Source organism: Dermacentor andersoni, chromosome 1 (genome assembly GCF_023375885.2).
Source record: "Dermacentor andersoni chromosome 1, qqDerAnde1_hic_scaffold, whole genome shotgun sequence".
In the NCBI taxonomy this organism is placed as follows: Eukaryota; Metazoa; Arthropoda; class Arachnida; order Ixodida; family Ixodidae; genus Dermacentor; species Dermacentor andersoni.
The window spans coordinates 34,225,639-34,252,041 of NC_092814.1; the positions used below are offsets into that span (position 1 = coordinate 34,225,639).

Sequence of the window (26,403 nt, forward strand, 5' to 3'; positions counted from 1 at the left end):
AAAACCTATTCGCGCATTCAGCCAACTCTTCTAAAAAAATGTATCTTTACGATTTCCTTGTTCTAACGTCCTCAAAAAAAGAGCGTCTCTTTTTCGAGTAACTCTATCACCTAAATTCAGCAGTAAATCGACTCGAATAGTGAGACGAGATCGAGAGAGAAAAGAATCCAGTATTGAAACAATAGCAACGGTACGCGGTACCAATTATTCTAGTGCCTTACAATTCCGGGGTACCTGAGTATTTGAGGCAATTAAATATCAGCTCAGAAATCGGAGCCTTCAGTATCACTCATCGAGTTGACTGGGAAATGGCGCATGTAAAGTGCTGCAGAACCGACACGAAGCTTAGCCCGGCCACTTTCTGCAACATTAATTTGTGATTGAAGTGTAACTCAATTGAGAAAAATTTATATTGAATCCGTGATTTTAAACTTTATGTTTCTTGGCAAATCGAAAAGGGCCTGCTCGGATGCCTGCGTCGTCCACAGTGCCGCTGCTCTTTACGGGCAGTCCGTCTATTTCTTTATATTATTGTGCGTGTTCTGTCTTGTGTGTCTGTTTGTGTGCGCACACGCACTCACGCACGCACGCACTTTACGGGCAGTCCGTCTATTTCTTTATATTATTGTGCGTGTTCTATCTTGTGTGTATGTCTGTGTGCGCACACGCACTCACGCACGCACGCACTTTACGGGCAGTCCGTCTATTTCTTTATATTATTGTGCGTGTTCTGTCTTGTGTGTATGTCTGTGTGCGCACACGCACTCACGCACGCACGCTCTTTACGGGCAGTCCGTCTATTTCTTTATATTATTGTGCGTGTTCTGTCTTGTGTGTATGTCTGTGTGCGCACACGCACTCACGCACGCACGCTCTTTACGGGCAGTCCGTCTATTTCTTTATATTATTGTGCGTGTTCTGTCTTGTGTGTCTGTTTGTGTGCGCACACGCACTCACGCACGCACGCACTTTACGGGCAGTCCGTCTATTTCTTTATATTATTGTGCGTGTTCTGTCTTGTGTGTATGTCTGTGTGCGCACACGCACTCACGCACGCACGCTCTTTACGGGCAGTCCGTCTATTTCTTTATATTATTGTGCGTGTTCTGTCTTGTGTGTATGTCTGTGTGCGCACACGCACTCACGCACGCACGCACTTTACGGGCAGTCCGTCTATTTCTTTATATTATTGTGCGTGTTCTGTCTTGTGTGTATGTCTGTGTGCGCACACGCACTCACGCACGCACGCACTTTACGGGCAGTCCGTCTATTTCTTTATATTATTGTGCGTGTTCTGTCTTGTGTGTATGTCTGTGTGCGCACACGCACTCACGCACGCACGCTCTTTACGGGCAGTCCGTCTATTTCTTTATATTATTGTGCGTGTTCTATCTTGTGTGTATGTCTGTGTGCGCACACGCACTCACGCACGCACGCACTTTACGGGCAGTCCGTCTATTTCTTCATATTATTGTGCGTGTTCTGTCTTGTGTGTATGTCTGTGTGCGCACACGCACTCACGCACGCACGCACTTTACGGGCAGTCCGTCTATTTCTTTATATTATTGTGCGTGTTCTGTCTTGTGTGTATGTCTGTGTGCGCACACGCACTCACGCACGCACGCTCTTTACGGGCAGTCCGTCTATTTCTTTATATTATTGTGCGTGTTCTGTCTTGTGTGTATGTCTGTGTGCGCACACGCACTCACGCACGCACGCACTTTACGGGCAGTCCGTCTATTTCTTTATATTATTGTGCGTGTTCTGTCTTGTGTGTATGTCTGTGTGCGCACACGCACTCACGCACGCACGCTCTTTACGGGCAGTCCGTCTATTTCTTTATATTATTGTGCGTGTTCTGTCTTGTGTGTATGTCTGTGTGCGCACACGCACTCACGCACGCACGCACTTTACGGGCAGTCCGTCTATTTCTTTATATTATTGTGCGTGTTCTGTCTTGTGTGTATGTCTGTGTGCGCACACGCACTCACGCACGCACGCACTTTACGGGCAGTCCGTCTATTTCTTTATATTATTGTGCGTGTTCTGTCTTGTGTGTATGTCTGTGTGCGCACACGCACTCACGCACGCACGCACTTTACGGGCAGTCCGTCTATTTCTTTATATTATTGTGCGTGTTCTATCTTGTGTGTATGTCTGTGTGCGCACACGCACTCACGCACGCACGCACTTTACGGGCAGTCCGTCTATTTCTTTATATTATTGTGCGTGTTCTGTCTTGTGTGTATGTCTGTGTGCGCACACGCACTCACGCACGCACGCTCTTTACGGGCAGTCCGTCTATTTCTTCATATTATTGTGCGTGTTCTGTCTTGTGTGTATGTCTGTTTGCGCACACGCACTCACGCACGCACGCACTTTACGGGCAGTCCGTCTATTTCTTTATATTATTGTGCGTGTTCTGTCTTGTGTGTATGTCTGTGTGCGCACACGCACTCACGCACGCACGCACTTTACGGGCAGTCCGTCTATTTCTTTATATTATTGTGCGTGTTCTGTCTTGTGTGTATGTCTGTGTGCGCACACGCACTCACGCACGCACGCACTTTACGGGCAGTCCGTCTATTTCTTTATATTATTGTGCGTGTTCTGTCTTGTGTGTATGTCTGTGTGCGCACACGCACTCACGCACGCACGCACTTTACGGGCAGTCCGTCTATTTCTTTATATTATTGTGCGTGTTCTATCTTGTGTGTATGTCTGTGTGCGCACACGCACTCACGCACGCACGCACTTTACGGGCAGTCCGTCTATTTCTTTATATTATTGTGCGTGTTCTGTCTTGTGTGTATGTCTGTGTGCGCACACGCACTCACGCACGCACGCACTTTACGGGCAGTCCGTCTATTTCTTTATATTATTGTGCGTGTTCTGTCTTGTGTGTATGTCTGTGTGCGCACACGCACTCACGCACGCACGCACTTTACGGGCAGTCCGTCTATTTCTTTATATTATTGTGCGTGTTCTGTCTTGTGTGTATGTCTGTGTGCGCACACGCACTCACGCACGCACGCACTTTACGGGCAGTCCGTCTATTTCTTTATATTATTGTGCGTGTTCTGTCTTGTGTGTATGTCTGTGTGCGCACACGCACTCACGCACGCACGCACTTTACGGGCTGTCCGTCTATTTCTTTATATTATTGTGCGTGTTCTGTCTTGTGTGTATGTCTGTGTGCGCACACGCACTCACGCACGCGTGCACGCACTTTACGGGCAGTCCGTCTATTTCTTTATATTATTGTGCGTGTTCTGTCTTGTGTGTATGTCTGTGTGCGCACACGCACTCACGCACGCACGCACTTTACGGGCAGTCCGTCTATTTCTTTATATTATTGTGCGTGTTCTGTCTTGTGTGTATGTCTGTGTGCGCACACGCACTCACGCACGCACGCACTTTACGGGCAGTCCGTCTATTTCTTTATATTATTGTGCGTGTTCTGTCTTGTGTGTATGTCTGTGTGCGCACACGCACTCACGCACGCACGCTCTTTACGGGCAGTCCGTCTATTTCTTTATATTATTGTGCGTGTTCTGTCTTGTGTGTATGTCTGTGTGCGCACACGCACTCACGCACGCACGCACTTTACGGGCAGTCCGTCTATTTCTTTATATTATTGTGCGTGTTCTGTCTTGTGTGTATGTCTGTGTGCGCACACGCACTCACGCACGCACGCACTTTACGGGCAGTCCGTCTATTTCTTTATATTATTGTGCGTGTTCTGTCTTGTGTGTATGTCTGTGTGCGCACACGCACTCACGCACGCACGCACTTTACGGGCAGTCCGTCTATTTCTTTATATTATTGTGCGTGTTCTGTCTTGTGTGTATGTCTGTGTGCGCACACGCACTCACGCACGCACGCACTTTACGGGCAGTCCGTCTATTTCTTTATATTATTGTGCGTGTTCTGTCTTGTGTGTATGTCTGTGTGCGCACACGCACTCACGCACGCACGCACTTTACGGGCAGTCCGTCTATTTCTTTATATTATTGTGCGTGTTCTGTCTTGTGTGTATGTCTGTGTGCGCACACGCACTCACGCACGCACTTTACGGGCAGTCCGTCTATTTCTTTATATTATTGTGCGTGTTCTGTCTTGTGTGTATGTCTGTGTGCGCACACGCACTCACGCACGCACGCACTTTACGGGCAGTCCGTCTATTTCTTTATATTATTGTGCGTGTTCTGTCTTGTGTGTATGTCTGTGTGCGCACACGCACTCACGCACGCACGCACTTTACGGGCAGTCCGTCTATTTCTTTATATTATTGTGCGTGTTCTGTCTTGTGTGTTTGTCTGTGTGCGCACACGCACTCACGTACGCACGCACTTTACGGGCAGTCCGTCTATTTCTTTATATTATTGTGCGTGTTCTGTCTTGTGTGTTTGTCTGTGTGCGCACACGCACTCACGCACGCACGCACTTTACGGGCAGTCCGTCTATTTCTTTATATTATTGTGCGTGTTCTGTCTTGTGTGTATGTCTGTGTGCGCACACGCACTCACGCACGCACGCACTTTACGGGCAGTCCGTCTATTTCTTTATATTATTGTGCGTGTTCTGTCTTGTGTGTATGTCTGTGTGCGCACACGCACTCACGCACGCACGCACTTTACGGGCAGTCCGTCTATTTCTTTATATTATTGTGCGTGTTCTGTCTTGTGTGTATGTCTGTGTGCGCACACGCACTCACGCACGCACGCACTTTACGGGCAGTCCGTCTATTTCTTTATATTATTGTGCGTGTTCTGTCTTGTGTGTATGTCTGTGTGCGCACACGCACTCACGCACGCACGCACTTTACGGGCAGTCCGTCTATTTCTTTATATTATTGTGCGTGTTCTGTCTTGTGTGTATGTCTGTGTGCGCACACGCACTCACGCACGCACGCACTTTACGGGCAGTCCGTCTATTTCTTTATATTATTGTGCGTGTTCTGTCTTGTGTGTATGTCTGTGTGCGCACACGCACTCACGCACGCACGCACTTTACGGGCAGTCCGTCTATTTCTTTATATTATTGTGCGTGTTCTGTCTTGTGTGTATGTCTGTGTGCGCACACGCACTCACGCACGCACGCACTTTACGGGCAGTCCGTCTATTTCTTTATATTATTGTGCGTGTTCTGTCTTGTGTGTATGTCTGTGTGCGCACACGCACTCACGCACGCACGCACTTTACGGGCAGTCCGTCTATTTCTTTATATTATTGTGCGTGTTCTGTCTTGTGTGTTTGTCTGTGTGCGCACACGCACTCACGTACGCACGCACTTTACGGGCAGTCCGTCTATTTCTTTATATTATTGTGCGTGTTCTGTCTTGTGTGTATGTCTGTGTGCGCACACGCACTCACGCACGCACGCACTTTACGGGCAGTCCGTCTATTTCTTTATATTATTGTGCGTGTTCTGTCTTGTGTGTATGTCTGTGTGCGCACACGCACTCACGCACGCACGCACTTTACGGGCAGTCCGTCTATTTCTTTATATTATTGTGCGTGTTCTGTCTTGTGTGTATGTCTGTGTGCGCACACGCACTCACGCACGCACGCACTTTACGGGCAGTCCGTCTATTTCTTTATATTATTGTGCGTGTTCTGTCTTGTGTGTTTGTCTGTGTGCGCACACGCACTCACGTACGCACGCACTTTACGGGCAGTCCGTCTATTTCTTTATATTATTGTGCGTGTTCTGTCTTGTGTGTTTGTCTGTGTGCGCACACGCACTCACGTACGCACGCACTTTACGGGCAGTCCGTCTATTTCTTTATATTATTGTGCGTGTTCTGTCTTGTGTGTTTGTCTGTGTGCGCACACGCACTCACGCACTTTACGGGCAGTCCGTCTATTTCTTTATATTATTGTGCGTGTTCTGTCTTGTGTGTTTGTCTGTGTGCGCACACGCACTCACGCACTTTACGGGCAGTCCGTCTATTTCTTTATATTATTGTGCGTGTTCTGTCTTGTGTGTTTGTCTGTGTGCGCACACGCACTCACGCCGGCACGCACTTTACGGGCAGTCCGTCTATTTCTTTATATTATTGTGCGTGTTCTGTCTTGTGTGTTTGTCTGTGTGCGCACACGTACTCACGCATGCGCGCACTTTACGGGCAGTCCGTCTATTTCTTTATATTATTGTGCGTGTTCTATCTTGTGTGTATGTCTGTGTGCGCACACGCACTCACGCACGCACGCACTTTACGGGCAGTCCGTCTATTTCTTTATATTATTGTGCGTGTTCTGTCTTGTGTTTTTGTCTGTGTGCGCACACACACTCACGTACGCACGCACTTTACGGGCAGTCCGTCTATTTCTTTATATTATTGTGCGTGTTCTGTCTTGTGTGTATGTCTGTGTGCGCACACGCACTCAAGCACGCACGCACTTTACGGGCAGTCCGTCTATTTCTTTATATTATTGTGCGTGTTCTGTCTTGTGTGTATGTCTGTGTGCGCACACGCACTCACGCACGCACGCACTTTACGGGCAGTCCGTCTATTTCTTTATATTATTGTGCGTGTTCTGTCTTGTGTGTATGTCTGTGTGCGCACACGCACTCACGCACGCACGCACTTTACGGGCAGTCCGTCTATTTCTTTATATTATTGTGCGTGTTCTGTCTTGTGTGTATGTCTGTGTGCGCACACGCACTCACGCACGCACGCACTTTACGGGCTGTCCGTCTATTTCTTTATATTATTGTGCGTGTTCTGTCTTGTGTGTATGTCTGTGTGCGCACACGCACTCACGCACGCGTGCACGCACTTTACGGGCAGTCCGTCTATTTCTTTATATTATTGTGCGTGTTCTGTCTTGTGTGTATGTCTGTGTGCGCACACGCACTCACGCACGCACGCACTTTACGGGCAGTCCGTCTATTTCTTTATATTATTGTGCGTGTTCTGTCTTGTGTGTATGTCTGTGTGCGCACACGCACTCACGCACGCACGCACTTTACGGGCAGTCCGTCTATTTCTTTATATTATTGTGCGTGTTCTGTCTTGTGTGTATGTCTGTGTGCGCACACGCACTCACGCACGCACGCTCTTTACGGGCAGTCCGTCTATTTCTTTATATTATTGTGCGTGTTCTGTCTTGTGTGTATGTCTGTGTGCGCACACGCACTCACGCACGCACGCACTTTACGGGCAGTCCGTCTATTTCTTTATATTATTGTGCGTGTTCTGTCTTGTGTGTTTGTCTGTGTGCGCACACGCACTCACGCACGCACGCACTTTACGGGCAGTCCGTCTATTTCTTTATATTATTGTGCGTGTTCTGTCTTGTGTGTCTGTCTGTGTGCGCACACGCACTCACGCACGCACGCACTTTACGGGCAGTCCGTCTATTTCTTTATATTATTGTGCGTGTTCTGTCTTGTGTGTTTGTCTGTGTGCGCACACGTACTCACGCATGCGCGCACTTTACGGGCAGTCCGTCTATTTCTTTATATTATTGTGCGTGTTCTGTCTTGTGTGTCTGTCTGTGTGCGCACACGCACTCACGCACGCACGCACTTTACGGGCAGTCCGTCTATTTCTTTATATTATTGTGCGTGTTCTGTCTTGTGTGTTTGTCTGTGTGCGCACACGCACTCACGCACGCACGCACTTTACGGGCAGTCCGTCTATTTCTTTATATTATTGTGCGTGTTCTGTCTTGTGTGTCTGTCTGTGTGCGCACACGCACTCACGCACGCACGCACTTTACGGGCAGTCCGTCTATTTCTTTATATTATTGTGCGTGTTCTGTCTTGTGTGTTTGTCTGTGTGCGCACACGTACTCACGCATGCGCGCACTTTACGGGCAGTCCGTCTATTTCTTTATATTATTGTGCGTGTTCTGTCTTGTGTGTTTGTCTGTGTGCGCACACGCACTCACGTACGCACGCACTTTACGGGCAGTCCGTCTATTTCTTTATATTATTGTGCGTGTTCTGTCTTGTGTGTTTGTCTGTGTGCGCACACGCACTCACGCACGCGCGCACTTTACGGGCAGTCCGTCTATTTCTTTATATTATTGTGCTTGTTCTGTCTTGTGTGTTTGTCTGTGTGCGCACACGCACTCACGTACGCACGCACTTTACGGGCAGTCCGTCTATTTCTTTATATTATTGTGCGTGTTCTGTCTTGTGTGTTTGTCTGTGTGCGCACACGCACTCACGCACGCGCGCACTTTACGGGCAGTCCGTCTATTTCTTTATATTATTGTGCTTGTTCTGTCTTGTGTGTTTGTCTGTGTGCGCACACGCACTCACGTACGCACGCACTTTACGGGCAGTCCGTCTATTTCTTTATATTATTGTGCGTGTTCTGTCTTGTGTGTTTGTCTGTGTGCGCACACGCACTCACGTACGCACGCACTTTACGGGCAGTCCGTCTATTTCTTTATATTATTGTGCGTGTTCTGTCTTGTGTGTATGTCTGTGTGCGCACACGCACTCACGCACGCACGCACTTTACGGGCAGTCCGTCTATTTCTTTATATTATTGTGCATGTTCTGTCTTGTGTGTTTGTCTGTGTGCGCACACGCACTCACGCACTTTACGGGCAGTCCGTCTATTTCTTTATATTATTGTGCGTGTTCTGTCTTGTGTGTTTGTCTGTGTGCGCACACGCACTCACGCACTTTACGGGCAGTCCGTCTATTTCTTTATATTATTGTGCGTGTTCTGTCTTGTGTGTTTGTCTGTGTGCGCACACGCACTCACGCACTTTACGGGCAGTCCGTCTATTTCTTTATATTATTGTGCGTGTTCTGTCTTGTGTGTTTGTCTGTGTGCGCACACGCACTCACGCACGCGCGCACTTTACGGGCAGTCCGTCTATTTCTTTATATTATTGTGCATGTTCTGTCTTGTGTGTTTGTCTGTGTGCGCACACGCACTCACGCACTTTACGGGCAGTCCGTCTATTTCTTTATCTTATTGTGCGTGTTCTGTCTTGTGTGTTTCTCTGTGTGCACACACACTCACGCACGCACGCACTTTACGGGCAGTCCGTCTATTTCTTTATATTATTGTGCTTGTTTTGTCTTTTGTGTTTGTCTGTGTGCGCACACACACTCATGCACGCACGCACTTTGCGGGCAGTCCGTCTATTTCTTTATATTATTGTGCTTGTTTTGTCTTTTGTGTTTGTCTGTGTGCGCACACACACTCACGCACGCACGCACTTTACGGGCAGTCCGTCTATTTCTTTATATTATTGTGCTTGTTTTGTCTTGTGTGTTTGTCTGTGTGCGCACACGCACTCACGCACGCACGCACTTTATGGGCAGTGCGTCTATTTCTTTATATTATTGTGCGTGTTCTGTCTTGTGTGTCTGTCTGTGTGCGCACACGCACTCACGCACGCACGCACTTTACGGGCAGTCCATCTATTTCTTTATATTATTTTGCTTGTTTTCTCTTGTGTGTTTGTCTGTGTGCGCACACGCACTCACGCACGCACGCACTTTACGGGCAGTCCGTCTATTTCTTCATATTATTGTGTATGTTCTAGCTTTTCAGAAAACTGGGATAAGCGAAGCTTGTGCTGCGTGCACCTGACCTTCGGCACGCTTAAGTAACCCAGAGGTAAAGGTGCCGGATTGCTTCGGCCTCTCGCTCCATCAGGTCGGGATCTTCTTCTATTTGCTGTCAGATTGCCTGGGCTCGGGTGGCTCTAATGGCTAGATCGGCGAGCCGATAGTGAGCCCTTTCACGGGCGAGTTCTCGCCGCCACTCGTCGTACCTTGCCCGTTCCTCTAGGGAACCCACAATGCGTGGCCATCCCATCTGTTTTCCGAGACTGAACTGAACAGAAACAAAGCCGGCGCCGCGCGCGCGAGATCCTTTCCTGCCCTTTACCTCTCCAGCTGAAGCGAAATGGCTCTGATTGGCGACGCGCGTGGCGTGAGCGCGCTAAGAGGCTTTAGAGCGCGCGCCTATGCAGCTGAAATCCTTGCTGATGACTCACGCCCGACGCCGGTGCAGCTTTCAAGTAATGAAACCTCCATTTTCACGCGGCTGCTTTGCTCTGGGAGCAACTAGGTTTTTGTGTGACCACGATAACGCCACCTGTGAGCCAATACAAGCTTCGCTTGAAAACATTCGGTCGAATTCCGTCCAAGGTCGATCCAAATAGGTCGCAAAGCTTCGGGCGAAAATCGGTTCAGGACAAATTGTTACCGACATCAGCAAGCGTGGTTATGGGAGCAGCAATTGAAACACGACTATCTTAGGAGGGAACAAACGGTTGGAACGGATAAGGCGTTTTTAATGAAAACTAGGCGCAGTTGAATTGATCCAAAGAAAATAAAATTCCTATTCAATTTTAAATGCTTGTGACGAGAGAAGACAGCTCTCCTTTACTTTATCATTATCAATAAATACCTTTTTTCAGTGCCCACCATAAGGTGGTGCATCGACGCCACTATCACTTACAATGCAATGCATTTCTTGAGTGTGCAGAGAAGCGAGCTCGTGTAGTTCACCTGTTACAATACGCTCACCTTACACGTGTTTTTTTGCTTGTCGTGGTTTGTCTGAATTTGATGGCGCGGGTAGTTTCGTTCTTTATCCTGTTCAGTCAAATGTAGTGAGTTACGACCCCCAGATAATTGTTTACCTTAGCGGTTTTCGTGTGACTGTGCTGACCGACGGGCTAGCCGTCCATCGATGGGACCAGCGCTCTACTCCCAAAGCTTTCGTAGGCCTCCAAAAAAAGTACTTTCTGTGCAGCGGTACGATTTTGACACCGGCACGGCTGACCTTTGACTGCATCGCTTTCCTCGCTGAAAGTTCGGGGCGCCCATCAAGTTCAATGACGCGGAATTTGAATATACAGCTGTAATGGCAGGCTACGAAAACAAATTTCGCGCCTTTGACAACAAAGTGACGTCACTTCTGTTTTTAACGAATATGGAGTCACTTTATTTATTCCTACGCCGAAAGTGTTCCCTCCTCACACAGGTGGCGCTAAGCCCCATGAACCAGTGATGAACCGCAATGTTTTAAACGTGTGAGCTTCTATGGAAGCTTCGCTACCAGGTATATTTACCTTGTTCCGCCTTCCAAGTGACGGAGTTACTTGGAAGACGGAAGAGTTCGCCTTCAGGAACCGTGATCATTCCCCATTTGCGCCGAGTGTCTCATTATATAAAAAAGGTAGCACAAAAAAGCAGGCATCAAAGTTGTTTTTCCAGCGAGAAATAAGTTCTCCGGTATGTGCTAGAAAGGAAATAGGGCAGACATGGGGCCTGACACGTGTGATAAGAAACGCGCAATATACTTTGTTGATTGCTGCCACAATGTAGTGCGAGATCCCCGCTCTCTCGTGCGGTCGATGCTACATTGGCCAAACTGGCCGTTGTGTAAACGACCGCCCCAGAGAACATTAGAATTTAATGAAGATAGGTGTTGGCAGCCAGCTAGCTGCGCATAGTTCCCGTTGTGTTTGTAGTGAGTTATTTAATCAATGCAAAATACTAAGATATTCTGGTGACAAGCATGCACGTGAGGTATACGAGACATTTTGCATCGACAAAAAAAGGTGGTATGTGCGTGAGTGTGCCTTCGATATCGCTCCTCGCCAAGGAACTCGCGCATCTTGCACGTAGATGATGGCAACCATTTAGCTGCGTTGTCTTTTTTATATTCATCATCGTGGCTATCTTCCTGACGATGTATTCCTACTTTGCTATGTTATCCTCTCCCTCCTGCCTATTCGAGCTCCTGCATATATTGCTGTGTGCGCAATAAAATATTGGTTGATAGTCAAAGCTTCGTCTGTCTCAGTCTACACGTCTCGTTTTTTGCGCTGTTACTCGTTTTTTGAAACTATTACGCCATGGACAAGCGGAACCACTGCAATTAGCAGCGCATATGTGTGCTTGCAGAGCTTTATTGCCTTCTGAATTAAAAAGTATAAATTGCTTTGAAATTTAGTCCAATATAGGCCCAGATAAAGCGTAATAAGCGAAGCCACAAGCACGAAGGTAAGATAAATCCACGTATTCCCCATCATTCCCGGGGTGGCTGAACGATCGGAGCGCCAGACTTCCCTCTAGTAATTATTGCACATGCACAGCATGCACCACGCATGCTGTGCATGTTCAAAGTACCTGGTGACGAAGGCATGTCATCAAGCAGTCAGACGAGTGAAGCATGGGCGCGTCTCTCTGCTTTTGAAATGCTTAATTTTCATCGCGGCCCCAGCGGCTGGTGGTTGGAACACTGGCGTAATAAATGAGAGTCGCAGCGCGACTTTGCCAATACAGGCTGGCTACAGGAACCGCACGCTCAAGCTTTCCATGCTGTCAACAGTGCGACAGGAGAAGGCACACCTTGTAGGAAATTCATGATTGTGTTGCGCTTAGTATTGTACTTACGGAAGAACTTGAAGAACGAACATAAACGAACAAGAAATGGACGTACATAGCGCAAGTATGTTTATTTCTTGTTCTTTTAAGTTCTTGCGTCAGTACAGTACTAAGCGCAACACAATCATGAATCTCCACCAACTAGCCCCGTTCATTGCTTTACTTGTAGGAAATTTACGTGTTCACCTTGTCGTTGTCGTTGTCGTTGCGCCACCTTCCTCAAGTGAGCACTACGACTTGCTCTTTACGATGCCCGAATTAGAGGCTGCTCTTGCGTCGTGTCGGCATTCATCTGCTCCTGGCCCTGACGGGATCTCGTACTCGTCTCTCTCTCACCTTGGCAGGGCTGGTCGCACTGCGCTGCTCAATTATTACAACGACACATGGGTCTCCGGTATTGTTCCGCAGCAGTGGAAGATCAGCCGCCTGGTTGCTCTCTTGAAGCCTGGAAAGACTCCTTATGAGCTTACCTCATACCGCCCAGTTGCATTAGCCAGCTGTGTTGGAAAAGTTATGGAACGAATGGTCCTAGCGAGGCTCGAATGGTTTCTGGAGAGAAATGATCTTTATCCGAACATGATGACCGGTTTTCGGCGGGGTCGTTCTTCAATTGACAGCGCCATTGACCTCGTTACGACAGTGGAACATGAAAAACGTCAACGCCGACTCGTCGCCGCTGTTTTCTTAGATATCAAAGGGGCCTACGACAACATCCTTCATGAAGCCATTCTCGATGCCCTAGATGACTTGGGTATTGGCGGCCGGCTCTACCTGTGGATTGTGAGCTACCTCAGCGGCCGTTTCGTTTACATGTCCACGCCTGACGGAGAGACTAAGCGTCATCAGGTATGCCGTGGAGTTCCTCAGGGAGGAGTTCTCAGCCCAACATTATTTAATGTGGCACTGATTGGCCTGGTGAGCGAACTTCCACCTCACATCCACATCAGTGCATATGCAGATGACATCTGCATCTGGGCTTCTGGTACAACACGCCCACAACTACGTGCGAAATTACAACGGGCTGTGTCATCTACTTCACGATACATACGGCGTCAGTGTTTGCGCTTAGCTGCCGAAAAATGTGCTGTGGTTGCATTCACGCGCAAATCCGTCTGCCGCTACCCGATCTCCATTAACGGTGTCATAATACCTTATGTCTCCCACCACAGATTCTTGGGCATTATCATCGACCGCGGTTTGTCATGGACGAGGCATGTTAATATATGTTGAAGCAAAAACTTAATCTGTTTTGCCATGTTCTTCGCTTCGCAACAGGCATCAAATGGGGCCCCACGGAAGGCTCATTACTAAGACTTTATCAGTCTCTTTTCGTACGCTACATTCGATACAGCCTTCCGATACTCTCAAACTTGAGCATTTCCTGCTTACTGACATTAGAGAGCGTCCAAGCGTAGGCACTCAAAATATGCCTCGGGTTGCCACGGCGTACCTCCAACAAAGGCACAATTGAGGAAGCCCACGTATGCCCATTATCGATATACCTGTCCCACGAACCACTTCGTGTGTATTTACGCTTACTGACATGACACCATTGCCATCCATTGATGTCGGTTCTACATGAGCGACCGGACAGCAGTTTCACAAGTGCACTCCGCTGCCATCTACCCCACATAACATCAGGCTATGCTCTTCCATATCACCCCGTCAAACCACTATGGGTGATGGTTCAACCTTCCGTATGCGTACATGTCCCCGGCATACTAAAGAAATCATTGGTTCCCGTCAGTGGACTACAACAACTTGCTCTCGCGTACATCTGGTCCGAATACCAGACATATGTTCATGTTTACACAGACGGCTTCGCGTCACCAAAGGCATCGACAGCAGCTGTGGTGATACCAGCCCAACAGATGACTCGAGGTTTCATACTAGACCATAATTCAACATCAACAGCTGCAGAGCTTGTGGCTATTCGGGAAGCGATTCGCCACATCTGCGGGGAAAGACCTCAAGAGTGGTGCATTTTCACGGACTCAAAACCCGCGCTGCAAATTTTGGGATGCTTCCTGCGCCACACCGCATATCAGGTTCTGGCACTGCAGATCACCGAGCTACTTTCATGCGCTCAAGAAAAACACCACCGCCTAGTGTTCCAATGGATCCCGGGACACTGTGGGCTCAACGGTAATGAGATGGCCGATGCTGCAGCAAGGCGCGCCCTCAGCAATGACCTGCGAACTGTAGTGCCATTCTCCAGACCGGACATCACATGCCTCCTGTCAGAATTAATGAGGAGTGCGACGAGAAGATACTGGGCCCAGCCAGACGCTAGTCACGTCCGCCTTAAAAGGCTAGATCCCGATATGAAATTTCCTATTCTGCGTGGAATTCCACGCCCTCATACATGCCTGATACACAGACTGCGATTAGGCGTCGCCTTCACGCGCAAATATTTGCACATTATTGGACGGACAGACTCCCCGGACTGTTCAGTGTGTGGCGCTGTAGTGACTATAGAACATGTGCTCGTGGTGTGCCCTGAGTATGCGCGCGAAAGACTGACAATGGCAGATACATTGAGACATTTACACAATGGACCACTGTCGGAGGACCTCTTGCTAGGCGCATGGCCACAGAGTTGGCAGACGACAGAGACAATGCGTGCTCTTTCACGTTTCCTAGGTGACACGGGCTTGGACTCACGCCTGTGATACCAGTTGTGTAGTGTGTCCTTCACCTCGTTCCTCCCATTATCATCCCCCATTGTGACCCTTTTTCTTCCCCTCTTCACCTTCCCTTACGTAGAGTAGCAGGCCAGATGCTCCATTATCCGGCCGACCTCTCTACATTTTCCAATCATTAAAATACTTCTTCTTCTTGTCGTTGTCATTGTCTATTCCGAGGCAATAGTTTCCACATTCTTGCGAAGGCAGCACAACCACGCATGCTGTGCACGTTCAAAGTACCTAGTGACGAAGGCCTATGAAATACGCGTTCTAACACTACTGTGGATTGTGCAAGGCTTTGCTTATCAAGTTCGAGTATCACGCAAAACGGGAGTGTGTCTGTTCCTGCCCAGTGTCGTCTCATTTTCATGACAGTCCAAGAGGCTGGCGTCGGCAGCACTTACGCACTTGTACGAAGCTGAAGCAGCCGCAAGGCAGCTGGCATTACGCGCGAATCGTGGATTATAGGTACAAGGCCTGAGGTTTATTGAGTGTGTGCAGCAATATGGCAAATTGCATTAATGAAGTAAGTCGACTATAGCAACAAATTTTGAAGTTTCACTTCTGGAAATTTGTAATAACCTGCCAGAGTAAATATCGCATTTGATATTGCAGCCAAGATTTGCAAATACTTAGTTGTTTTAGTGTTACCATACACCAAAAGAACATTTTCCAGAAACCGTGAGGTCACGTCACTTGCTTTAAGAATGTACAGCCGCTTCAAGAGCAAATGATTTTACATTTATTTATTGCTCAGTCACTAATGTACATAGTCTTCTTTTGGATGTCCAGGAGTTTTCATTTTTCGTACACGTTCACTGCAGGGTACTTCAACGTCCTGCTTATGACGGGAAGCGAAGTTTGGACTGTGCGCAGCCTTCTCAATCCCCGGGTCACTCAGAAACTTTTCCCTCCGTCCGCCCACCAACATTGACTCGCTAAATCTTGGACTTGCAATGATTCTCAGAGAAACACGTGTTTAGACCTAAGAACTCCTTAAGATTCCTCACAGCACGTATATCTTCGTTTGCCGCGCGGGATGTGAAATGCGTACTGAGATGTGAAATGCGTGAAGCCTCTGCCAGACTTGTCCCGAATATCTGCTAACGTGGTCAACTGGCTCTCAACATCCGTTGCCTCTCTGGGAGAATTAAATTCGACCCGGTACACACTTCGGGAGCGTCTAGAGCATCTTGAGCAGCATGTCGTCGCTGTCGACACCGTAAACTGCGATACTTTCCAGTTTCCGGCAGTCGTGCAGCATGTTTAGAGCATTCTGGGTGAGCGTTCTGGCACTGATGGTGACGTGTCCGCATCTCTGTACAAGGTGGTCGACCTGCTGCTCTTCCATCTGGAGCTGTTGTACGTCGAAGTGTTCCAGCTCTCGGGTCATCCTGAACGTGGAGTCTAACCATCGGGTGCCGCAGTCGCCGTCCATTGAGAGGATCCGGAGTTTGTGGAAAGCCTCGGGAGCCTGAGCCACTGTCACATTGTTGTCGTTCTGAACGCTGCTGAGCTTGAGTGACTGTAGTGTCGGACAGGCCTTAGACACGTGCAGCAATTCGCTCGTGGAGATCCGCGCTATCAAGAGGCATGCGAGATGCTTCAGCGATTTGAGACACTCTCATGAGCTTATATGACGAATGAATTCCGAGTTGAAGTCGAGAGGTTCAAGCATAGTGTAGCTGGCGCACACCTTCTGGAGAACGTTGGCTATTGTCTCAGGACAGCGTTTTGGAAGATAGCTGAACACGTTCAAGGTCAGCTCCACACGAATGTCGTCGAACCTCATTGTGGCTGCGCTGGTTAGGCGTTCTTTTAATTTTAGGTCTGGCGGGGATACCAGTCTACGAGCCAATCTATAATGCTGCGTGATCTCCCCATATTTTAGCATGCGCTCTCCGCTACCTCGGTCATCGAGGGGCCCCGTAGCGGCTCGGCGGTAGATATCTCAAGCCAGCTCGTGGGCCACCTCGTTCCCGGGGACGGCTTCGTGCGCCGGAGTCCAAATTATTTGAATTTTTCTATCTAACTTTCTCTGGCCTAGGATTCTGGCCGCTAAGGTCGAGATCCTTCCCTTGCTAAAATTTTGTATGGCAGTTTTGCTGTCACTGATCACAAATTTCGCGTCCGTTCCAGCCCAAGCTAATGCGATCGCAATTTCCTCGGCAACTTCTATATTGCGCCCGCGCAGAGTGACAGCGGTCACGGGAACAGAGTGACAGCGGTACGGTGGCAACGGCCGCTGACGGCCGTTGCCACCGTAAAACTGCCGCTACCTCCCGCCGCGTCTACATAGGCCACCTAATGTTCCGAAATTTCACCGAATCTAATTTTTAATGCTTGGGCTCGTTTATGCCTCCTGTCTTTGCTATGTTCCAAAATTAAACAACAGACAAGCAGTCGCTTGGAGACGACTACAAACTTATACGTATCCGCACCCGGTTATGGCGAACCACATGTTCCCCGAGGCCAGGAGCGATAGATGTAATCTTTGTGGGGCGAGAGGGACCCTCGACCACATAATATGGGAATGTCCGTACTCTCCCGGGGGAATGCACAAAATAGGTAGTAGAGACACCTGGGAGACCCTGCTGCGCAGCTCGGACTCTGAGCTCCAGCTCCGGCTCGAGCTCCGGCTCCGGCTGAAGAGGCTGCTGGGACCCAAGACCTCCCAGCCTGCATCTGAGGCGGCGGCACTCGCCCCCTGATCTGCGTGTCGGGGGGGTGGGTAGATCACCTTATCCGTTGGACAATAAAGTTTATTCTATCTACCTCTAGGCGTTCTTGATGATGACAATGAGATGACAATGAGAATGTTTCAAACCCACCACAGGCGATGTGTCGTGATCTGGGATACAATATAATAAACTAGTAAACAAATATAAAACAAAGCTACGAAAACAACCGATAACGACAAAAAACAAACTAAAATAGTGTGTAATAACGTGTAGTGCCCACCGGCGCCGCAATGCGGGGGTGCTAAGGTCGGCGCTCTCAGCCGGCGCCTGCGGCCGCGAAAGACGAGGAAAATAAAGATAGGCTGCGCGTGCTCGATGCACGAGCATGGCGCGCCCTGTCCGGTTCTAGAAGCCTGCTACACTGGTCCTCTTGTCCTGGATCTCTGCTGCGACCCCTGGGTTCCCGACAAAGGCAGTCAGTCTTAAATAAACAGATAGAAAAAGAGCATAAAATAACAATAATACTTAAAGTTGGTTGGTTGGCTGATTTTCTCATACGAATGGCTCATACTCGCTACGGGGTATCGGCCAAGAATCAGGTGAGTTAGGAATATAAAAAAATTATAAATTTTATATGGATAAAAAAATGAAATAAGATAAACATTTAAGAATTTGCCAAGGAAATCGCCCTAAATGAATTATAAACCTCACAACTGTACACCAACATCCCTATGATAATTTCTTAGGAGGCTTCCGAAAAAAGAATATTGGGAATGACAAGATTTAATCCAATAGTGTTTTCTAAAACATGCTTCTTTATGATGAGAAATGGGAGTAAACAAGAATAAGAGTTACGTTGTCTCTACTTCACCACAATACGAGCACAAGGAGGAGGGCGCCAGACCAGATCGCTGCAGAATATAGTTTTTGTAGCTATTCGAAATCGGAATTTGCTAAATAGGACTTCAACATTTCTGGTACTGCAGAAGTTTCTACTCCAAGGAAATAGGAGTTGTCGGTAACCAGTTTAATTTGTCAATGATAGACACCGACATGTAGTCAAGAAGTCTTAAGGAGAAGGACCAGACAAAAGCGGAAGAGCAAATGCCAATTTCAAATTTTTCTTCCGTTTGTGATGCATCTGTCGCTATCATGACGTTTATATTTTGCTCCATTAAATTATTTTGTAACATACAATTTGATATACTGTAAGACAGATGCATCTCCGGCGGGTACTGCTTACGGCGCGGCCGTGCGGTCGCCGCATCTTGAAAGCGATCTGCGACGTGGCCAAAGTGCGCGCCCGCGCGGGCCTCATCTTCAAAGCGATCTGCTATGTTGGCAGAATGTGCGTAATGCCAGTAGCTACGCATGCGCTGTGCTTTCGAGGTTTAGTTCGCGTTAAGGCCAGATATGCACGAAGGTCAATTCGCTCGCTGCTGCTGCCACGATTCTTCACTCCTGCGTTTTGACACCGAGGTTCCGCGGTCATTGAGCGAGATATGTTCATGTTTAACTGTGCGCGCGTGACACCGTGCTTGTTAATTTAGTTAGTAAGCGAATGTTTACGCGTTTGTGCAGCCGATATAACTACTATCCTTACTTCGTATAGCTATCTACTAATTTGCTTTCGCAATCGGTGCTTCGCCTTTCGGGCGAAACTGCGACCTCTTTATTTATTTATATGTATATTCCATGTGCGTGCGCCAACTGAGCTGGTTATCATATATCAAGCCCAGATATTTTACCAAGTCTAACTGAGGTATATTCTGCAGGAGGTAGTTGAGCTTTGTATTTATTGGATCACTTGAAAGAAAAAACTACAATTGAGCACTTTTTTGACGTTAAGGGACAGGCGAATATTTTGTAACCAATGTTCTATGGCGCATTAGTATGTTTGCAAGCGATTATACAGGGTGTCCCAGCTATCATGCACCAAGATTTTAAAATATGCAAATGCACGTAGCTAGACAGAACCAAGGTAATGCTGTTCGCCGCCGCTTGGAGATACTCAGATTATTTTTTTCACTTAGCCTAATTGCACAATTTGTCTTAATTAATAAAGCAACTTCTCGAATATTATAATTGGATGAAAAGTGTCAATGATTAAATGCTAGAGCAGCATGAAAAACTCCCGATAGAGCTTTCTGTTGCTCAGTACGTGCTAGATAAAAGTGTTTTTCCGAGCGTGAAAGAAGGCACGCAAAATTGCCGCGCGACTAGCCGCTCTAGACACTTGACACACACACACACACACACATATATATATATATATATATATATATATATATATATATATATATATGCACACACACACACACAGGGTGTCTCAGCTAAATTGGACCAAGATTTTAAAAATACCCAAGAGCTCTAGAGAAATCGTACCGACTGCGTAGTAGCCGTAGTCGTATGTAATTAGGGCCAGTATTTTTTCATCACGAAGTATTACGTACCTAATTACTTTTAATTAGTGCACTTCTTAATTATTGTTTGAAACGTGGTCGCCCGATAAAGATAAGTACACGTGTCAATATCAATTACAAACTTGCAAGGTAGCTTAAATAACCTCCGAATCAAGCATTTATTTCGTGCTGAAGTGGTCCTGATTGTTTTTTCCAAGAAAAAACAAAAGCCCGCAATATACGGCTCGCTAGCGCACATGCTCTGGCAATGCTCCGCGTTAAGCGGCACCGTGTTCAGTAAAGAAGAAGACTGGGTGGGCGCCCTGCGAAGCGACGACCACCAGACCCAGCTCCGGGCCGTCCAGAGGGCTCACGAAAGGGCGGAGGCTCACGGGCTTCCCGTCCCAACGTGGGTGCGCGCGGCCCGCGACCCCTGCCGACCACTAAACCAAGAGTGGGTGGGGAGGGGTTCCTCGGGACTCAATAAAGTTATTTCCTCCTCCTCCGCGAAATACGCGAAATACGAAATAGATGCGCACTCGCCCGCCGCTACTCAAGCGCCTACGAGCAACCATTGAAAGATATACGGCTGCATTCTCTTATCGCCGCATCGTACAAGGCTCCGCTACGCTTATCAATGCGCCAGAGGCGTGTTCTCTTGATGCCGCGACCATCACATAGCGTGAAGCCCTGTATCGAGCTGCCGCCGCTGGTAGTGTCGTGTATCCGTGGCTATTCGCTTGGGAGCGCTTGAGTAGCGGCGCCCGAGCGCGTATCTATTTTGGATGTTTCGCCCGCTTTTGTTTTTGCTCGGAAGAACCAACGAGTCAAAGCTGAGCACTAAACAAATGCTTGATTCGGAGGTTATTTGAGGTGCCCTACAACTTTGTAATTGATATGTTTGTGATTCAAGCAATAATTAAAAACTTCATTAATTAAAAGTAATTAATTAAGTAATACTTCGTGATGACTAAAATACTGTCCGTAAGTACATTCGACTACGGCTACTACGCAGTCGGTACGATTTCTCTAGAGCTCTTGGGTATATTTAAAATCCTGGTCCAAGTTAGCTGGGCCACCCTGTATATATATATATATATATATATATATATATATATATATATGTATATATATATATATATATATATATATATATATATATATATATATATATATATATATGTATATATATATATATGTATATATATATATATATACTAAGAAGCCAACAACCAAGGACAACATAGGGGAAATTACTTGTGCTTAATCATTGAATTAGAGAAATGATAAATAAATGAAAATGAAAGTGGATGAAAAAACTTCTCGCAGGTGGGGAACCATCCCACGTCTTCGCATTACGTGTGTGATGCTCTACGAATTGAGCTACCGCGGCGCGTTTTCCAATCCATTTTCATGGGTATTTACGCTTTACTACTAGAACTAACCCTGGGAGTGTTAGCCAGCGCCACCACTCACATACCTTGGCGGCCGATGTGGAACATCCTTTCTGCCGCAGTGGCGCGCAAGCTGAACGTTTTTGTGCTTTTTGTCTTGGAGCGCACCGCTCACCCGTCGCAATGTATTAAACCTCTGTTATTTGTTTTTACATCACCTCCTCTTCCCTGCCGTGCCCTCTCCAATGGTTAACCTGGTTCGAGCTCCAAGCAGATGCTGTTGAAGATCACAAAATCTCGTCCCCATAACACCGGGCACGAATTTCACCTTTATTAAATTTCGTATACATCGTGTGAGTTTGAACCTGGGGACAAGCCTAGAGGGAGCAATGTATTATAACGCTCTAACAAAACGACGAATGCGCGCATATATGTCAGCAACATAAGAATTTGGCCTGTACGGAGCTGTAACCCTAATGTTTACACAATATGCGAGAACTCAGAATCATGAGTTTGCAGTTCGTATTTTTTGTTTATTTTGGATGCAATGTTCTCGCATCATGAAGTGACGTAGGTGAAGAGGGGAAGAAAAAAAATATGCGGATCCCACGCAGGGTGGAAATCAATGCAACCGAAGCTTTCCCCGCTGTTTCTTTTGATTTGCAATAATTAGCGGTGATGTTGACGGCGAATGCGTAATTTCTAAATCGTTTAGTCCAATACGAGAGTGGTGCGTTGATGTTAAACATTACCTAGCGTGTACCACTGCTGTTTGTCTGCGTAGCACACAGAATACACCGAGAGACGTGTTTGCTTGAGGCGTTGTTGTGCACCGTTGTTCATAATCTCTGAGTGGGTTGAGCATTATATATCATTGCCTCACATGGCACATCTTATGGTGTGAGAAGTGTTAAGCTTTAATTGGGGGCGGGGGGAATTATTGGGCTCTGCGTGCTAAAGCTAAGATCAGATGATGAGGCACGCAACAGCGGCGGACTCCGCATTAATTTTGACACCCTGTTATAGTGTTCTTTAACGTGCACCGAAATCTAAGAGCGCTAGCATTTTTGTATTTCACTCCCGTCGAAATTTGGCTGCCACGGTCGGGATGGAACAACCCGTGACCTCAAACAATGCCATACCCATCAAGCTATCGCGGCGGGCACAGAAGTGTTGATTTTACGTGCGACCGCTTCCGTAGTGACGCAAAGCCGCATTAAAACCCCTGTAGGGTCTACAGACCCTCCGTATAGACCCTACGTTGTTTTTATGCGGCTTTGCGTCTGCACGCCCTGCGTCAGTTGCTCGCTTGACAAACCTGCATGGTGTTTGTTCTACAGAAATAGTAGCGTATCATACCGTACCTTCAGTTTGCCCGCAACCGCTGTTTCCTTGCCTTCTCACGTCATCTTTTCCCTCTCCCACCTCACCCGCTCTATGGGAACTGCGAGAGCGGCAAGGCTGTTATTAGCTCGGTTCGCGAATGCGTCGCTTTTACCCATTCTCTGCCTTCTCCCCCCCCCCCCCCCCCCTTTTTCCTGCAGTTCTATCTACGTCTCCTGTGGACTTGCACGTTAGGACGGTAAGTGCTGCAGTTTCTGCAACGCTTTTGAGGGGGATCACGGGTTACAGCTGTCAATAGGCTAATGTGGCGACACCCATGGAGCTCCAGAGGGCATTGTGCCCATGCCACGCGATGGAAAGATACAAACGAGTTTCTCGCGTCGACCTTCGTCTCTGCCATGCTCCTGCCATGCATATACACGCTCTGAACCACCCGCGACGCGGCGTGCAAGACAACAACAGTAGTAGCGCAAAAGTCCAAAAAAGACGCAAAGAAAGCGTGAGAGAGAGAGAGAGAACAACTTTAGAGAAAATGCCTGCAGAGTCGGTGAGGCTCCCTCCACGCAGGGAGGACAAGCTTTTACCGCGACGCGGCCACTACGTCAATCTCGTGCATTGTGCTCCTCGAGGTCTTGGTTCCTCGCTACTTCCGCGGATCCGAGAGGGCCGCCGCCCCCTTCCTCGGGGTGCTGCCCCCCTTCTCCTCGGTTTCGCGAGGTCGCTGCCTCTCTAGAGCTGCCGAGACCTGCTGGACGGCCTTGAGTTGTGTATCTTGGTCATATCTCCTCGTTGCAGCCTCTAGCTGCGGCGGGATCGTCGTTTTCTCGCTGGCTTCTCGTGGATTTATACTACAGTCCCAAAGGATGTGAGCCGCGGTGGCTCTCTCCTTAGCGCACAGTCTACACACGTCACTCGCGTACACGCTCGGACACACGTGTTTAGCTAGCACCGGGGTGAGCAGGGACCCCGTCTGTAATTGCCTGTATAACACTGCCTCCTTCCGGGTAAGCCCCGGGTGAGGTGGCGGCATAGTCTGTCTGTTAAGTCTGTACCACTTCACTATTTCGTTGAAGGTGGTCATCTTGTCCTTGGCACTGCACCGCGACCAACACTCCGAGTCGGCCGTGCTTGCAGCTGCGCGGTTGGTTAGTCCTCGCGCGGCCGAGTTGGCCGTCTCGTTGTGGTTCACGTTCCCGCGTTCCGACACGTCACTGCCCATGTGGGCCGGAAACCACTTGATCACCACAGCGCTTGTGCGTCCGATGTCTTCGGCCTTGCGCAGTATGCGCGCAGCCTCACTACATACCCTACCCTTGGCGTAGTTCTTCACTGCCGTTCTAGAGTCACACAACACTGTAGTGCATCCGGGGTCGGAGACGGCCAAGGCGATGGCCACCTCCTCCGCCCGGTGCGCCTCTCGAGTCCGGACGCTCGCCGCGGTCTTCGTTGCACCCGTTGATGCCCCGACAGCCACCACCACGTATGCGTCGCTGCTCCCTCGGTACACCGCCGCGTCCACGTAGATGGCGCCTTCTTCTCTGGCGTGGAGGTCCACGAGAGCCCTGGCCCTCGCCAACCTCCGCTCCTTGTTGTGCTCGGGGTTCACGTTCCTCGGGATCGGGCAGATCCTGAGCTTCCTGTTGATGCTATCCGGTATAGGTACGTCTTTCTGCTACTCGCCTTCCTTCGGCTCGAGGCCAAGGTCCCGCAGTATCTTTCTTCCGGTTCTCGTTTCAGAGAGACGCTCGAGTTGCGCCGTTCTCTGTGCTTCGGCTATTTCGTCCAGCGTGTTGTGGACTCCCAGCGCCATGAATTTTTCGGTGCTCGTGCTCCCGAGGAGGCCGAGGGCCGCCTTATACGCCTTGCGTATGGTGGCGTCTATCTTGTTACGTTCGCTAGGCCTCCAGTTGTGGAAAGCGGCCACGTACGTTATGTGGCTAACTGCGAAGGATTGAACGAGCCTAGTCAGGCTCTCCTCCTTCATCCCCGCTCTTCTGTTGGACACCCTCTTGATGAGTCTCATTGCCGCGGCCGCTTTGGCCGCGAGCTTGTTGACCGTTTCACCGTTGACTCGGTTTCGCTGGGTGAGCAGCCCGAGCACTCGAATCTTCTCGACCTCCGGTATTACTTGTCCTCCCGCTGTCTTGACCGTGATCTTGGGCCGCTCGTACTCGACTTCCATATTCTTTCTTTTCCTGCCCGCTCCTGTCGGTGGAATCACCAGCAGTTCTGACTTGGCCGGAGAGCAAACGAGTCCAGACCCGCCAAGCTGCTCCTCGATGGCGTTGACCGCTTCTTGCAGCGTTGTCTCGATGTGTCCGTCGCTTCCTCCCGGTACCCATAGCGTAACGTCGTCGGCGTAGATGGTGTGTCGGACTCCCGCTACTCTTTCTAGCCGGTTGGCCACCCCGATCATCACGAGGTTGAAGAGAAGCGGGGAGATCACCGAGCCCTGCGGAGTTCCGACGCTTCCCAGCTTCTTCTCTTCGAGCTGCAGGTCTCCCGCGCAGATTTCGGTGGTCCGTTCCGTCAGGAAGTCTTTGATGTACTGGTATGTCCTTCTGCCCATGTTTAGTCTGGATACTTGGGCCAGGATAGCCGAGTGCCTCACTTTATCGAAGGCGCTCTGCAAGTCCAGCCCGAGTATGGCTCTGTTGTCCTTGGTGCCCGTCGTATCGTCGATGATCTCGTTCTTCAGTAAGATCATGGCGTCTTGCGTCCCGAGCTTCTTCCGAAACCCGATGATGGAATTTGGGTAAAGCTCCGATTCTTCCAGGTAACGCTGCCACCTGTTCATGAGAACGTGCTCGAGGACCTTTCCCACGCAAGAAGTGAGCGAGGTCGACCTGAGGTTCTCTATGTTGGGCGGCTTGCCAGGCTTGGGGATAAGGATCGCTTTGAAAAATGTTGGAATTTGATTAAAACTCCAGTTGAAGTCGTTCAAAGACAATGCCTTCCTGAGCGAGTTGGGGGTGAGAATTGGGCGGAATCACTGGTGCCCAGCACTCAGTCGCATCAACCCTCTCGTGAAAGAGCAAGAGCGTCGGGCTACTTAAATTCTTTTATTGCACTATCTTCGGGATCAGCCCACATTTTTAGGCCGTGCTGCTTTCGGGATCAGTCCACTGAAAAGGCTAGAAAGCCAGATACCCGATACGGAAAAGTTAGGGTATCTCGCTAAGAAAGACATTTTCTTTAAAAACAGCCGGTTAGATTAGCCCAGAATATAAGCTCTAAGACAGGTCGAAGCAACTTTCCAGTGTCGTTAGATACTGAGAAGTGTGCAAAGATGCAACGCATCTGGAAAAGTGATGAATTAAATGCTCTACGTTGTGAGGCGTAACTCCAGCCATCAGATACAATGAAACATCGTCTGACGCCGCATTGAAGGCAAAGAATTGAAAACCCGTCAAAAATAAAGAAAAGGAAAATAACGCTAGACACATTTATACGGACCAAGCGCGTAATGCCTTTAGCAAAACCTACGTTTTAGAGTGGCATAGTAGTGAAA

General features: G+C 48.6%; 1 pseudogene; it reads right to left on the bottom strand.

The window, feature by feature from the left end:
* Positions 1 to 23,419: 23,419 nt before the first annotated feature.
* LOC140215205 (uncharacterized) lies at positions 23,420 to 25,699 on the bottom strand (annotated as a pseudogene).
* Between the last annotated feature and the right edge of the window lie 704 nt (positions 25,700 to 26,403).